The sequence below is a fragment of the Rhipicephalus microplus genome, chromosome X (assembly GCF_043290135.1).
Source record: "Rhipicephalus microplus isolate Deutch F79 chromosome X, USDA_Rmic, whole genome shotgun sequence".
NCBI lineage: Eukaryota > Metazoa > Arthropoda > Arachnida > Ixodida > Ixodidae > Rhipicephalus > Rhipicephalus microplus.
Window position 1 is genome coordinate 316,849,006 of NC_134710.1, and position 17,350 is coordinate 316,866,355.

The 17,350-nt window shown below is 47.3% G+C and overlaps 1 protein-coding gene and 1 non-coding gene across 5 annotated transcripts in view; one reads left to right on the forward strand and one right to left on the reverse strand.

Annotated features, from left to right (window-relative positions):
- Positions 1–17,350, forward strand: part of LOC119161303 (uncharacterized) — a 385,199-nt gene that overhangs the window by 340,195 nt on the left and 27,654 nt on the right. The gene's annotated exons all lie outside the window — the stretch shown is intronic.
- On the reverse strand, positions 10,902–10,978 carry TRNAV-AAC (transfer RNA valine (anticodon AAC)). Its single transcript is given in 2 exon segments — positions 10,902–10,937; positions 10,942–10,978. It is a non-coding gene; the product is annotated as a tRNA-Val (tRNA).

The following is a 17,350-nucleotide window of genomic DNA, read 5'->3' on the forward strand; positions in this document are numbered from 1 at the left end:
CATGCCCTCCGAGATTTCTCCTAAGTGTGAAACAGACTGTACATTATGATGTATCAGCATGAAAGTCTGTACGCCACGTGGTGTGAAAAACGGTGAACTAAAAGCGATGTCCCCAAATGCTGGGTATGTGAAATGAAAAAAAAAAAAAGAAATAAAAGTGGGGGCTGAAAGCTCAGGCTTCTGATAGATCGTGTTGGAAATTTTGTCGTAACGGGCCTTCTTCTCAGTGGCGAATTCAGCCCTCCCTCTCTCTGAGAGAGAAGGCTGACATCGCGTATCCAACGACGATACCGAGACGGGGTACTCGCTGCGGGCACATCTCGTGTCGCTATTGCAGTCTTCCGTATTGAGTCACCGCGTTGCGTATTTCCGGCCTCCACTTCATCTGCAGTCTCGCTTGTTCGCGTCTTTTCCCGTTCGGCGGAAGGAAAGACAGTGTGTGCGGCGAGCCGGAAACCGTGTAGCCTCCTTTACCGCTGTTATATGCCTGTACACGCCCGCTGCTGTCTGTCCATTCCGAGATAACGGCTGCGCGATCAGTGGGGGCCCGCGAGTGGGCGCCCCGCGGTGCAACCGGAGCGCGCGCCATTTCTCTCTCCCCGACTCTTGTTGGGAGACAGGAAGTGAGCGCTGTGGAGGGGGCCCTTTGTTTCGCCCTGGTCACGGTTTTTCATTGCCTCTCTCACTCGCTCTGTGGAACGGCTCGGTTTGCTCCTGGAAGGCTTAATAAGACAATGGCTAGCGCCAAGCTTATCTCTGCGCACATTACCGCGCACTTAGCGGCCGTTTCCCCGCCAAGATGTCATTGTTTGGTGCGGAAGACGCTCCTGTCGATTGGTATTGATGCCTGCGCCGCCATTCGTCAATCGTTGGCGTCCTCCATGATCGGCGTGCCCCGCCATGGTGGTCTAGTGGCTAAGGTACTCGGCTGCTGACCCGCAGGTCGCGGGATCAAATCCCGGCTGTGGCGGCTGCATTTCCGATGGACGCGGAAATGTTGTAGGCCCGTGTACTCAGATTTGGGTGCACGTTAAAGAACCCCAAGTGGTCAAAATTTCCGGAGCCCTCCACTACGGCGTCTCTCATAATCATATGGTGGTCTTGGGACGTTAAACCCCACAAATCAATCAATCAATCTTCGATCAATCTCCATGATCGGCGTAGAGTTCTGGCCGTCACTTCCGGGCGGACCCGGTGCCGCCGTGTCTGGCAACAAACACCTAGTAGTAATCGGTGAAGTCTCGCCGATTTTCGATGGCATACGTTCATATGGGCAGCTCTTTTCTGGGCCAACCGAAAGCAAGTGACGTCTTTGACGCTAGATTCTGTCAGCTTTCAAGGACAAAACAGGGTGCCTGGCAAAACGGGGTGCGGGCCGGCCTCTCAAGCGCAAATCCTAGCGGCCTTATGGAGCTCTTTTGCCGATGTATTTAGCAGTGTATACTGGGCGCTCGTTTGACTCCTGGCCATGACGGCCTCATTTCTGTGAAAACAAAATCCAAATAACTGTGTGCTTAGATTTTAATGCCGGATAAAGAAACATGTGTTCGAAATTAACCCGAAATTAATATATATATATATATATATATATATATATATATATACACGGCGAGTGTGCTTAAACGTCGGAGTATCAGCGCCCCCAGTAGCCATGGCGGCGAGAGTGTAGCACACATGCCGCCATGGCTACTGGTTGCGCTGACTGACACTCCCACGTTTAAATTCACATATAGACCCAATAAAGTGGATGGGAGGTAGCCGCCGTGGTAGCTTAGTGGTAGAACATCGAACGCGTTATTCGAAGGTCGCAGGTTCAGTTCCTGCTCACGGCAAGTTATCTTTTCACCCACTCTTATTTCTTCACATTAACATTACAATTGTGTCTACTAACTTCCCCTATACTTTCCTTGGCATTATTGTCTGTTAGATCTCAGTATATATGTATGTGGTGCGTGTGATGCCACCGTACGAAAACTGTCGGACTCGTTGATCACCAAGGCTTTCTCAGCGTATGCATCTGAGTCGCTTGAATGCAGAAACACAAGACTCCCTGTTCTGCGCATCACTACATCCGCGTACTTCACTTTTGCGAGGATGGTGCTCCGCATATGCAGCTGTACGCGTCGTCGTCTGCCCCTCCCTCTCTCTTTTTTTATATTTTTATCTATTATCTTTCTCTTTTTTATCCTTGCGCACTGCTTAGGCCTCGTGGGAGGAGTATCCGAAGAGGGTGGACACTGCGCAGTCAGTCATTTGGCGGGGAAATGCCGATTGTTCTTAAAGAGAACACCTCCCCGAGTGCTCTCTCGCGAAAAAGAAAGCGGCTGACTGCGCTACAGTGGATTTCCCGCTCTGTTTGGGATGGGGGACGGTGCGTGCCTTCTTGCGTGAAACCGTGGCTGCAGATGTGATCGCGCTTAGTGTCTTCGTGGCGCCGAGGTGAATGAGCGGAAAGAGGGGGGGGGAGGCATCTGCTGGCCCGCAGCGTGTAGCTGGAACGAAACCGCGACTGCACGACGACGTTCGCTACCGCCGGCGCCCGCCAGGCGACTCGGTGTAATCGACGAAAGTGTGCTTTCTACTCGGCGCGCCGGTACCTTACGGTGCAGGAAAGCGAACAAATGGGATCGAATAATTGAAAATTGGGCAACTTTGGTGTTCATCCGTGAATAAGGGGCGCGGGACAAATGAGAACGGGGAAAGCGTTACACTTCAGTACGAACTGCAGAGGCTGGTCCATTTAGAAAAGCGTATTCCATTTTTTTTTTTCATCGCAAGCAGTGGTTAAGGGATTTAGTGCCACGAGGGCCGGTCATTTTCCGGGAGTGGGGTATAGTTTCTCGTTAATGGGGGATTACTGAAGAACGAGGAGCGCAGTTGTATAGCCTCGCTCGGCGGTGGACGCCTCAGCAACAGTGCGCGGAGAAGAAAACGAGGTGATTAGTGGGACAACGCATTCCTGGCCAAACCCCTCGGAGTGGGCACATGCAATTGAGTTTAAGTAAATAGAAACAAACAAGCGTTGGCAGTGGGGAAAATGAACCGCAGCGTATGTCCACTTCTATTGCGGTTTGAAAGTACCGACTTCGCCCCGCCGCGGTGGTCTAGTGGCTAAGGTACTCGGCTGCTGACCCGCAGGTCGCGGGTTCGATTCCCGGCTGTGGCGGCTGCGTTTCCGATGGAGGCGGAAATGTTGTAGGCCCGTGTACTCAGATTTGGGTGCACGTTAAAGAACCCCAGCTGGTCTAAATTTCCGGAGCCCTCGACTACGGCGTCTCTCATAATCATATGGTGTTTTTGGGACGTTAAACCCCACATATCAAAGTACGGACTTCCGAAAGGCGTTCCACACTGTGTGCACCCCGACTCGAGGTGCACCGACTGGAAGCGTTTTGCGCACACTCACGAAGTGAAGTAGACTGGTGGTCAATATATGCCACGACGCTCGCTGTTTGTGGACGTCTCGTCCGCCTCGTTGGATCAGTGCCAATGGTGTTCGGTTGCTGACCTGAGGGTGATGCGATATATCCCGGTGGCGGCAGACGACGAAATGGTTGGGGCCCGTGTATTGTGCGGTATCAGTGCATGAACACCAGATTATCAAAATTTTCCGGAGTGCTCCAATACGGCGTCTCTCATGATCGTGCCGTGGTTTTAATAATAATTTTAATAAAATAATAATAATAATGGTTTATTTTCCATCAATACACAGTTGGTGGAGGGGGTGAAAATAAAAGCGACTATCAGCTTGAATAAGTTCTCGCCCCCCTATTTACATAAGGCAGTGGTGGTGGCGGCAACAGAACAGGACGTGAAATTTCGAATATTATCATTCTGCGCGTCTAGAACGGGTGTGCCTGTTGTACTCTTCGGAGGTCTTGGTTTCGCCGACGATATTAGTCTCATATCATAAATCCGCAAAAACTACCACGGCCGTGCTTTTTGGAAATCTCAAAGTGGTGACCGGCTCTTCTTGGGAAGGACTTTTGTTTTTCCATTTCATTCGAGCGTCTGTCTCCATAAAATTAAAAGCTGTTATGATTTTGTAATTACTGTCGTAATTCATATCTCTAGGGATCTTAAGTTGTCTGTGGCCGTAGAAAAAAAAGTAATTACGGGGGCGCTGAGCCGATCTGCCATGTTACTTGTATTTGAGCATATTACAAGGTGCAACTTATTACGAGCTGGCAATTGACCAATAGTCCGTACACACACACACACACACACACACACACACACACACACACACACACACACACACACACACACATATATATATATATATATATATATATATATATATATATATATATATATATATATATATATATATATATATATATATATATATATATATATATATCCTACATACAGGTCTTTGAAGTGGTCGTGCTATACTTTTCGCTGCGCTCAAGTTCATGGCGCTTAACTTGTACTGTATTTAGGAAGCAGGCTTCAAAATGCGTGACGTATGACGCTCTTGCACCATACCAGTTTATTGCGTTGCGTGATTTATTGAATGCGCGCTCTCATATACGGCTCCATTAGGCAACGTTGCAGCGTGTATCGCTCTTTCTGCTGTCACACGGCGCGATCAAGCTCTGTGCCCCATTGCAGGTTTCGGTGAGTGATCCTTGCTATTATAAATAAGAACATCGACTTGACTATTTTGGTATATCATGGCGATAGCTGGTCGATCGGTGCTTATATCGGAAGTATGAGTGCTTTAGGTTTTTTATCTGGCCGTCGGTATAGTGGTGTGCGATTCGGGCGGTATATATGTTGCATCTGTCGCTTTATCCGCATCTCACACAACTGTCAGTGTATAATCGTGTGGGCTGTTTTCGCGCGTTAGTACGATATGGATTCGAGGAAACAAAAGATGTGGTTCAGGTGGTTTTTATAAAGCGTGAAGTGTCGCCTAAAGACATGCGTGCATTCGAGCCCATTGACCACTTGAGTGTACACGTAACCATTACGATGTTTGCGTCACGTCAAGTTGTTTTTCTTTTTTTCGGATGATTTGGTGTTCCACGGAAGAGCACCAAGTCGGTTAATATTCTTTCTTCAACTGCGCAAATACAAACGAGGACAGAGTTGTTCTTCAAGTTCTCTGTTCATGTTTGCGTTAGCGCAGCTATAGACATATCGAGAATGAGTGTTCCAGGCAAGGCATATGCTTCGTTAGGCATTAGCGACTGTTGAAACGACGACTTTCATTCTTTCGCTTGTGGTGCTCGACCCGAAGGTGGTGGGATGCAATCACGGCCGCATTTGAATGCAAGTGAAAAGCTATTTCAGATTTTGGTGCACATGAATCGAAAAAGCTTAGGTGGTCGAAACTTCCACAGCCCTCCACTGTACGACATCCCTCATAATCGTATTGGTGTTTTGGGACGTAAAATTCCAGCAATTATTACAATTGCATCTTTAGCAAATGTGATGCACGCTGCCGTAATTATAGCACTGTTTCTTCACTTTTTATAATCCGTATGACCAACCATGTGAGATATAGTCTCGGGGTGCTATATTACCGATTCCTGCGTTTGGTGAGTATTAAGGCCGCCGTCGTATCTGTTGTAGTAGTGAGGACGCGAAAATCCTCAATCGGTTGAATGGTTCGCACGTTTCGGTGGAGGTAATGCAAAACGTGTTCCAGCGTCGCGTGCTCCCGTAATCATTTGCGAGGTACTGCGTTTTAATTCTAGCCGCTTTAGTTGCATTATTTTGAATTGCGTGTTTGGAGAGGCCGCGTAGGTCAACGAGAAAGTAAATTCAATGGCGAGTGACGTCATATTTCACGAATTTCTGCTTGCCTAACGCTAATGTGGCATCAAACTCAATATGATCACGTAGCGCGCGCACGTTCGAATATATAAACTGCTACGCTTGGAGTGCATGTGCATGCATGCTCGCTACTTTCGCAACGCGCAAACTAGATGCTTCAGTTGCTAATTAGCGGAGACGCTTGCCGGTGATCGTAACTTTGTCATTTTTTGTTGATATTTCGCAGTTTTTTTTTTCGCCATGACGTATCAGTTAATGGTATAAATTCGTACTTGTTTATCTACGTGTATCATTCTGTGTTTCTCGAAGACGGAAAAATGTGTTTCTGGAAGGGATCGCGATATATGCGCTGTCTGCAGGGCTGCCGCCGGGTATAATTGCAAAGGAGCCAAACTCAATCATAAAGTAGCCACTTCATTTAATTTTAGCACCTTATTTGTAGCTAATTATCAAAAAAAGCTTTATTATGAATTGTTTAATCATTCAGAAATAAGTAATATGATTTCGAATAAGCAAAAATAGAAATAAAAGCACAGTACTTTTCATTTAAGTTTTCAAACCACAGGTGAATTGCAGATAAATGAATAAAGTATAAGTTCAGTGCGTATTCAGTTTTTTTTTTTTTTTGCAACAGAGTTCTTGTCCGCGTAATTTGCACCAATAGCTTAGCAGAAACCGGGGTTATTGGCCGTCAATAATAAAAAAGAAACCTTAAACAGGATTGTTAAGGCTGTTTTTTTTTTTTGCCTTGATGCCGTAGACTAAGAATAGAAATTTATTTGCCATGACAGCAGTCCTGCTTTAAGTAAGATACTCAGGTTGAAGCTGAATAGCTGAGCTTCATATTGTTACGATTTTTGTTTTGTGTCTGTGAAATGCACCCAAAAGCCCGCGCTGCATTATAAATTAGTGCGCAGCTCAAGCATATGGTGCGCAGCGTCATTCAGCGTCGCGTTCGCCGTCGTGCGCGCACTTCCTCTTGTCTTTGCACTCGCGCCGCGCGTTGGTGGGGACGACCAGCCCGTTTACGGGGGCAGGAGAAGTGCGCGCATAAGTCGACACGAGAAAAGCTTGCGAACATTAGTTTTCTGCTTAGGCGTTTTGTTATTCTTTCTGCGAATTACAGGAAAATGGCTAGTGAATGCGCCAAAATAGAAGTTCACCATAGCCAGCTAGGAGGCATTGTTGCGACGCGCACCTCCGACGACGTTACGAAGGGCGCCTCGAAATCTCACCGCTGCAACCACTGTTTACGAAAGACGGCGACGCCAACACGGTCCCGAAGGCGCCACTGCTTCGAACTCCGCCGGGAAGGTCACCAGCCGTTTGGTAGCGTAGGTTTCTCAGCTCGCGACTGCTTCTGCGCAGAGCTGATAGACGAGCGGACGAGACGACGGTGAGTTAAACAAGGTTTATGTACAGCATATTTACAGAGGCGTTACAAATTCGGCACTGGGGCCGACAGAGACTTGAAGAGCCGAGCCCTCCCCTCTAACATATAGGTCTGCTCTCAAATAGGACTGCTGTCGAAGGGGTCTCTGTCGACGCGCCGCAGGGCTTCTTTTATATGCCCCGGGTCCAACCCAAACGTCCAACCCGAAGCGCCGCTGGTCGCGAGGTCAGAATCCTCCAATGAGGTCGCAGCTGGGCCACGTCCTTCTTTCTCATCGAATCTGGAGAGGCTGCGCTGCAGGTGGCTGCACCCAAGGACGAGTGACGTCGCCACGCATTGCGTCAGCCGCCAGACAGGAAGACGCCGGTTGTTTACTCGACGGGCTCGCGGCTGCGCTGACTCACTGCACGTGCGCGCCAGAAAGGCGCCGCGCGTGTTTACGCCGTTGAGTTGTTCGCGTCAGGCGGGCTGGCCTTGACACGGAATGCGTTTTTCAAAGGCACGGACGTTCGCTGTGGACTCGCAGGCATAACAGCATGAAGTTAACCGAAAAATTTTATCGGCAAAGTAGCCACCTTGGTGTGAAGTATAGCCGCCAACGGTAACACTCGAGTGTGTGTTCTCTCAATATCTTTTTGAGTGAGCTCATCCCCGTGTTCACTCTGCTCTTCTTCTTTTGCATTAATGCACGGTGCGTGTTTCCGACTTTGAAACATTATAGTGCTAACAGCCTTTAACCCATCCGCCGTAGGTATTTTCGAGGTAACATCGCAATAACGCCGTCATGGCCTGCTTAACACGGCCATTCTTGAACGTTTACAAGCAACTCACGGTATTTACGAGTGATTCTTGCGCATCCGACATAATGGTTTCAAGAACGCGTGTGCGGGGTTGTCACAGGCCGCATTATCTTGAATTCGTTGCGTGGCGGAAGTAAGCAAACATTTGTATGCAGCATCAGCAGTGCGCGAGGCTCGTGGACCGAAACTAAGGAGGCCTGTATCATATAGCGGAACGATGCCGCTACTCCATCTAGATTATAAGAAAGCGCTTTTTTTCCTCCACGTTTCTTTTCGCATGCCGACACTACGTGGCCGTGCTTACGTGCGATTGTTTTACCTTCGTCGTTTTAGGCCGCTATGCAGCGCGCAGCCTTTTGGCGAACTCGGTGGCTTTCTCTGGAAATTCCGTGCACGCAGCCGCCTTCGGGGGCTGCGTGCCGCTTCTCTTCCCGCGCCTCCATCAGCCGCAGTTCTTGCGTGGGGCGCGCGGTTACGCTGCGCTGCGCCCGTCTGCTCGAGGCAAGCGCGGAGCCTGCATGGTATAGCGCCGCGCGCTTTTGTGCCTATAGCGCGGCTCCCTTCGCTTCATGCATGCGTGGAGGCGCCGCTGTAAGGCCGCGCGTACTCGCCGACGCTGACCCAGCTGCTCAGCGGCGAAACGCGCACGTCGACACTTAGCGGCATGGACGCCGGACGTTTATGCGAGGTGCGATGATCGCATCGCCGAGCCTGCTCTGAGAGCAGGGCTCTTGCTTTGCGCGGATCTCAGCGGCCTGCCTACACTTCGTTCATTAATGGGATCGGACTGAGTGCTGCCGTAAGTGCAAACTAAGGACAGTGGGTATTTTTTTTTCTCGTTAATGTCAAACCCTAATTAAGCTTCGCCATTACAACAAAGGCAGATGACTCAGCGTGCTTCGTCCATGCTGAGTCATCTCTCTTCGACATGCGTATTGAGTATCCATGAAGGTCATTTGAGCCCCGTCTATGTTTGCGCAAAGAAACAGCGTATGCCTTGCTCTTCTACCGCACTTCTCGCAGAATATAGTTGTTTAACGAATAGGCTTTCACAGACTGACCTCACTATGGAAGCCTGACGAGAAGGAAGATGAAGGAAACTAAAGTGTATGAGTCAACTGTAATACATCACTGCGACTAAACGATTTTCTTGCTAAATTGCTGTCTCACTATTTTTCTTTTTTTTTCTGCAAACTTGATATCGGTATTTCAAATCAAAATTAAGTTACAAGAAAAATTGTAGGAATGACGCAATGCTGAAAGTTTAGGGCAAATTCACCTTATAATCGGCCAATCCCCTTTTTTGGGTACGAGCCATTTGCACAGGGGAACAACAACAACAACAACAACAACAACTGTAATGCCACTCTTCGTCGTCCTATGTTGTGTGCACTGCGTGTAGACGGAGGGCCTCGGCTGGACCATCTTCAACCCACCCTGTCCTAACGCCATTGATACTTCGCATATCAACTTTATCAGTGTCGATAAAAGTGCTTTGTTTAAATGGCACAATAACTGAAATATCTTATAGCGTAGCTGAGACTTCCACGTAATTCTTTCTGAATAACGATGTGAAACCGTATTACCGTGACCTACATGTCGCTGTAACCTCTATCGCATCGTAAATAATGTAGCCTCGCTGCTACAGGAATCTAGGAAACCGCGGCAGCAGCACTGCTGTACTGGACGCGCTGAGTTATTGTCTCTGAGAAGCCGAGGACACGGTGCGAAGGAAAGATATCTCTCCACAGCTAACGCACCAACGCTTGGGGATAAAGATTCCTTCCGCGACAGTAGTCCCTTGCAGCTCAGTGGTGGTGGCCAAGGGCGTGTGCGTGGAACTGCAGATATCGTTACGAACTTAGGGGGACAATTTTAGCGAAAGTGAACGCCGCCGTTCTGTCTATATGCTTCCTTTAACGCGACAGTACGAGGTGGAACAATGACTTCCAGTTTTGGGCTGCGGTGACGCTGCAGCCGCTAGCTGTTCTGTAACCGTGATTCATCGCCGGCTGGGAGAGCGGCATTTCCTTTGTTCTGTTGAGGTCGGACGTCGCGATTGGCTGTCTTCTGTCGTCAGTGTGAATGGGTTCTAATATCGCGCCCGTTCTGCCCACTGTGTTGCGTCGTCCGTCCGGGGTGAAACAATTGTCTCCGCTTTCTCCCGGCTGTTCATAGCGCCGCCACAGTGTGGGGCAGTGGGGTGGCGTTTCGGGGTCACCGACGCATCGACGAGAACGATATCAATCGGCGATACTGCTGATCTTCCCATTGAGCGCCAAGTGCCGAGGGGAAAGCGAAAGTGTCTGGCCGCGAGCGTCATCTTTCTCCTTCCTTCCTTTTCTTATTTTATTTTCTTTTTCTATGATCCTCTGTTGCTGGCTGTGTGCTATCCTGCGCGCCGAGCCCCGGATCTGCAGCAAGGACGGTACATCGCCTCATTTTACAGCTCCAATCTCGCGTTTTCTGCAGCGTAGGAACAATTTACCTCAATACCTGTGAGAGGTGGGGAGGTTGTTTTATTTTTGTCGTCGTGGTAGCAACGCTGTTCGTTTGTGGCGCAGACACGCGTCATCAGCATTACGAAGAATGAGCACTTGATAGAAAGAATAATATTGCGCACGCACGCACGCACACGCACACACGCACGCACGCACGCACACACACACACACACACACACACACATATATATATATATATATATATATATATATATATATATATATATATATATATATATATATATATATATATATATAAAATAAGGGAAAGAAGTGTATACCTAAGGGCTCGTTATTCCGTGTTTTAACACAATATTAATGAGATCTAACAGACAGTAATGCCAAGGAATGTACAGGGGAAGTTATTAGAACCAATGGAATGTAAATAAGAAGAAAGAAAAGTGGATGAAAAAATAACCAGCCGTGAGCAGGAATCGAACCTACGACCTTCGAATAACGCGTTCGATCGATGCTCTAACCACTGAGCTACCACAGCGCATATATATATATATATATATATATATATATATATATATATATATATATATATATATATATATATATATGTATGTATGTGCTGAAGAACAGGAGAACCCAACAGTGCATCTCAGTGTATTACATTTACGGCTGTTATGCGCGAGCACATGTACCGTGCGCATCAACTTCTTCCTATATCTTTTAAACAAAATTTTCCATCGAAAAAAAAAATTGGCATATCCCACGTGCCATGGGAATTGATGTCATGCGAAGCATGCCGGGGGAAAATGACCATGGTGTATTTTTATTTCTTGAGCGATACTTAACATGACGGTAAAGGTGTGTACTAATGTTATATGCACAGACATGTATGTTGAACAGTCGCGTATGTTTTGAATAAAGAGTTGTTAAAAAATGCGTGACGATGCCAAAAGCAACGTGGGCGTTACCAACACCAGAAGTGGTGACCTGATATGTAGCGCTTGTGCTTGCGAGTATGGTAGCACTCGCTAGAGCTACGTAAGACTAACCCCCGTATTCTAGAACCTCTCTCCACTCAACACTTTGCCTTCACTTGAGAAAGTTGATGGGAGCGCTACTCTCGGCACGGCAAGTCAATGCATATCAGCGATAGTCTGCTGCAATTCTTGAGTAGCGCAGCGTCATTTTCAGCCGAGTCGTGGCGCAGTGCTCAACTCTGTCAAGTGAAGGCTGAAAGTAGAGTCGAGGAGCGTTTGTGAATACGGTGGTAAAGCTTCAGTGAATGACGCTTACGTATACAGTTGACGTTAACCCGATGTGACGCCTGTGCCATGGGAGTATATATGTTGTGTTTAGAAAAATAGATAGGCAACAATGCCAACAGTTGACGTATCCTCAACACTACGCCTGCATAGGTTCTTTCTCCTAAGCACTTGAGGGAGCTGGCGTGGCTCTGTGCTAGAATACTTGATTGGCACGCAGAATGCTTGGGTTCGATTCCTGCGTATACCGTGATATCTATTCTTTGAATTCGCCGAGTCAACGCTACCGACGCCAGTTTTTTTCTTAACGCTCGTGCTTTCAAATGACCTATGTCGGTTCTCGTCGTTTCTGGTTAATTATAAACTAACACTTTTGGCGCGTACCCGCAAACCATGGCCTGTGGTATGTACGTGTATGTGTTACGCGTGTCGGAAGAAAAAGGTTTGACATTCCTAATCATCACAGTCTTCTTACCCTCCCATACTAATTATGGTCTAGCCCATGTTAAGGAGGTGACTACGAGAGCACCCAGACATAGATAGAGTACGCGAAGAAATACTTTGGATTTAAAATAAGGGCATGTGTATACCGCCCTCAAGAAATCCACGGGCTCTATGAAGGTTGAAAGGATTATTATTATTATTATTATTATTATTATTAGTAGTAGTAGTAGTAGTAGTAGTAGTAGTAGTAGTAGTGCAGCAAAAAATTAGTACTATTAGTTGTGTTCTTTTGGGACCGATTCGATGTCACATCGAAATAGTTCCACTCCGTTATCCGCCTCGAAAACTTGATCTGTCGAAATGCTTCAACGTCTCTGCGCCCTTTTCCAGGTGAATGGCGTAAATATTGACTTGAGTATTACGAGTGAGATCACTGCGGCGCACACAATGATGCGCTTATCTGCTGGGCCAACACGTGGGGAAGATGCTGTGGTCCGTTGAGTTCTTGTGCAACAGGGTCACGCTGGGCAAATTTGTGTTCTAAAAAGAGGTGCACGTACAGCTGATGTAAAAATCGCAGGAAGTATTTACGTTATTGACAGCTGAGTTTGATGCTTGCTTGATGACGAACGCGTCTCTCTAAAGTAACGACAGTGTCCTCTGAGACCATTACATCTGCAGTTAATTTCTCGAGTCTGTAGACATTAAAGAGTTCTGCAAAAAAAGAAAAGCAAGCAAGAAAGGTTCAAGGTGACTATTTGAGTCTACATCCTTAATCGAGTACCGTCTCCGCTGTTTAAAAGTCAAAGCACCCCGGTAAGAGGTCCTCATAGGAGGCCGACATACCGTCATGAATACGCTGTGATGTCGTGCACTTTAATTCTCTTCTGTGCAGTAATATTCACGAGATAGCACTGCACCAGAACGCGTCATGTATAGCCTCCACCACCAACGAGAGGCTGACTACGCTACTGTTTCTTCTCTCTCTCTGCTTTCGAAGCGAACTGCGCGATGTATAGGGCAGCTGCGTGTATACAAGTGGCTGGGTCCAGACAAGACCGCGTAGCTGGCGATATTGCATCCGAATCACGCAGCTCGTGGTTCACTGGCAGAGCGTGATACGGGGAAAAAAAATCAAAACAAAGAAACCTGTTTTTGCTTGCCTTTTAAGATAAAACCGGACGACCGCGACAAGCTAGCGGGACAACTCCGGTTTTAAAGGGCGCGCTAGTGCAAAGACCCTGGCGCGTGAAATTGGCACATAGCCCGTATAGGTCATTGGGCGCGCCGCAGACACGAATCCTTTGTGAAGTGTGTAACTGATAGTATTTTTTTCCCGGCGCACCGGACGCACGAGACCGCGCACGCATCCGATTCTAAGTCGGCACTATATAGATCGACACAGGGCTTGCAAACAGTTGGCAAATTATCCTCTTTAATCACCGACAGGTTCATCTGTGAGCATATTTGCGCTGCCTTCAAGTGGTCCCAAGCTACTGTCATCGTCGATAAGTTGGACAGGCTTGCGATGTGAATGGGAACACTCATCACAGAAAAAAAAAAAATCGAACGTTTGATACCGCCGTCATCGGTAAATTTCTCTAATCGGTAAAACCCGAAAGTAAGGTGTGCCCTCACAGTAGTTTAATGTTAACTATATATTGATATAAGAGAGCTTGCACAATGTCTGCTGGTGTTTGACACCTATTACACCTCTTAACGTGGATGCATCCACGTGAACGCTTAGCCGTACATCTCCATCTGGAGGAGTAATATTCGTCAATAATGATTAAAGAAACCATTTTGGTCATAGGTGAGTGCGAAACCGGAGAAAGCGATGGGACAGCCAGAAGAACGCGACTGATCGGACGCCGAACTTGTGCTAAGGATGCCGACTCGTGGCATGACGGAGTTATTGAACGCAACGGCCCGACCAGAGGTAAATTGATATGTGGGGTTTAACGTCCCAAAACCACCATATGAGTATGAGAGACGCCGTAGTGGAGGGCTCCGGAAATTTCGACCACCCGGGGTTCTTTAACGTGCGCACAAATCTGAGCGCGCGGGCCTACAGCATTTCCGCCTCCATCGAAAGACCAGAGGGAAACGCAATGCGCCTTGCGTCGTCTTGTTGGCCGGCCACGATTTCGAGCGGAGCGAGCGTAGGTGAAGTTTGTACGTGCAGACAAAGGAGGTGTGTTGCTCTATGCGTTCCAGGTTTTTTTTTTTTTAACACGAAAGTGTTTTATGTCGGATTCCACCGCGGCTCCGCCGACGTACTGCCTCTACGGGAGTGATGTTGCAAAATATACACTAAGAAATTGCAAACCAAAGACCAAAACGCACAGATATGTCGCGCGGAATTGAACTAGTAACCTCTTGATTCTAAGCCCGCGGCGCTAACGCCATGGAGCGCACGTTGTTTGGAATGCTAATGGCAAGCCGTTTAATACACCACACACCGTTTGGCAGCCCTCAGAACTTCGGAATTTTAGCGCGTTTTCGTTATCAGTGGCGAGATGGCGCAACGGGCTTGCGTTGGGCGCTCTGAAGATCGTCGCCTCCACGAAGTGCCGCCTCCACGGAGCGCGCTTGTTTATCAGGCTCTTAATTCGGAAAAGGACGAAGGTCACTTCGCACGCTGCCGCGGTCACGTTTACGAAGGGAGCGAGGTGCTGACAAACGATGTAAGAAGAGTTCTGACAGTTGTTTGCGCTTATCCTGTGTATATTTGTGCGTTCGTTTCGTGCGTCCTTCTGTTTTAACAGCGCGCTTTAAGTGTCGAGCTGTGAGAGTTAGTCGGCGCTCGTCCTGCGTATTCTAATTTAGTGCGTGCTTTCTGCTTGAGGTGTGCGCTGCGAGTTTCGAGCTGCTTGTCATTCTTAACGTGACTCTGCATGCAACTTGTTGTTGTTGCTAAAACAAGGCTTGATAAATGCTCAACTACTTCTGTAAAAACATGTTTCGATTTGTTGTAAGACCTTTTCAAAAACGCCTCCGTGGGCGCCGCCATAGTCCTCTTTGGGCTGCGCCCCTCAAAAATGCACGGCCAAGGCTGCGCCCTTGGCCTTTCTACTTCCGCGCGCAGCCCATCATGGTGCTGTTGCTTCCCTCCCGCGGAAAAGGTGTATACCGATTCCGATATAGGGGGATCAGCCACATTTTTTTTTTTCGTATGAATGAATGTAATGAGCGACACCGAAGTTTGAGGTAAGATTTCCACCTAGAGGTTTGTTTTGCGTTTACAAAATCGCATATACTCCTATAAACTCGCCGAACGAGACGGACGCTTAGAAACGACGCGTTGAAGAAACTAATCGCGGGCGCCAGGGTCATGATGGACTTCACCAAGAACTCTGAGAGGGAAGTGGTAGATATAAAAAGCGCATGTTTTTAAGGGCTGAAAGTATGGCGCAGTGGGTAGCGTGTCTGGCATCTGTTGTCGTGGACCCAGAGGTCACGGGCTCGACTCCCGATGTTAGAACTTTTTTTTTTCGTTTTCTGACCGTGCGTATTTTTTCGACTTCACTTCCGTGACGGAAATACGTCATTGAAGTCTTGGTGGGCCCCAGCATAAAACACTTTCGTCTTAAAAATGGTGATGCCACGAGAGAAGCTATTTAGAGTATAGAAAGGTGGCATAGCTTGAAAAATTACGGTGAGCTAGTAAGGCCGACTGCTAGCGGCACCGTTGCACTTGTAGGTCCAATGAAACTAAACAGCTTGGTCATTGCTAATTGAGCTTTTCTGCTTGCTTTTTTTTCTTTCGTGTCGTTCTTGCAAGGCGCATGAAACGCAAGATATGTTCTGCCAAATCTACGGAAAGGAAAGTCTTGGACTCGACCCTGATCCTTATAGTGGCACTTGCACGTCGGCGTTTGGGTACACTGACGTGTTCTTGGGGTCGACTTTGTGTTTCGTGATCCGCCAAAGTGGGTCCCAGAGGCTGCACTGAACGAAGCGCATGGTTTAGATCGGCTACTGCAAGTACTCCAACGATCCCAGCTGCTCACGTAGCGTGTGCTATTTGAATGGACTCGTTCAGTTGGTGTTTATTAATTTTTCTGATAATTAATTGACCCATACTTTTAAGTGAACATGCACCGGCATCATATAAGTTCAGTGTGGCTCGAACCAGAACCATCTATTTTGTACGAGTTTTCTATGTTCTGAATATTTGTAAAACTGGAAGTAAGTGCTCGACCTGAAGGGTTTGTTAACAACGCGCTGTGGGGATGGCGTGTGCAGACGCAACCTCGCGTTTCTTCCTACGCATGCCGTTAATTTTCCCCGTTACAGTGGGGGAAGTCGGAATGCCCACCGCCTAGTGAAGCAGTTGTCCTCGGCCTGTTGATATTCCGTTCATAATCATCCAGTCAATCTTCCATCACTTTAACAATCTCATTTCTCTGTCGTCAGGTTTTCAAGTGTAATCAAAAAAACTACCCGTGATATAGCTGAGTGGTTAAGATGTTGCAATAGAAAGATGCGTAGTCGCTTCCCGGTAATGGCGGGTGCATTTCAAAGCGTAGGAAACGCGAACGCACTTACTTACTTTGATTTAGATGCACGTTAAAGAACCTCGAGTGGTCGATATTCTTTCGCAGAACTGCACTGATAATCGTTTCGTGTATTAGGCACGTAATAACCCAGAATCGAATTTATTTGATTTTACCACCAGGGACAAATGGCATTTCAGAAGGAAGCGGGTTATTACACTGCAGAAAAGTAAATTATCAATAAGCAGTAAGTAATGGTATAAATAAAGCTGGTATAATACAATACTATCCAATACATCACAGACCATAAATATAGGGTTGCCGAATTCATCAAACATATACAATCTTAGCTAACGGATCACGGAACATGTGGTTGTGATTAATCGTAATTATGTCATCAGGAAGTCGATAGTACAATTTTAATTGAAGAAATCGACAAACGATCGCAGAACAGCGCCAGAGAAAGCGGCTTAACAATTCAGGATTGGAGAAAAGGACTGACTGAACAGCTGGTTTGCTATATACGCAGCTATAAGCTTCAACACTTAGATCCCCGAATGCCAAAGACTCAGGGATAAAATGTTGCCGGCAAATACCGAAACCTTTAGTATTGGCATTCTTGATGTCTTGTCGGGCTACGTTTCGCCCGCTTTGACATCATCATATCTTTGTTAAACCTTTCTTTGTATAACGATATATCTAAAC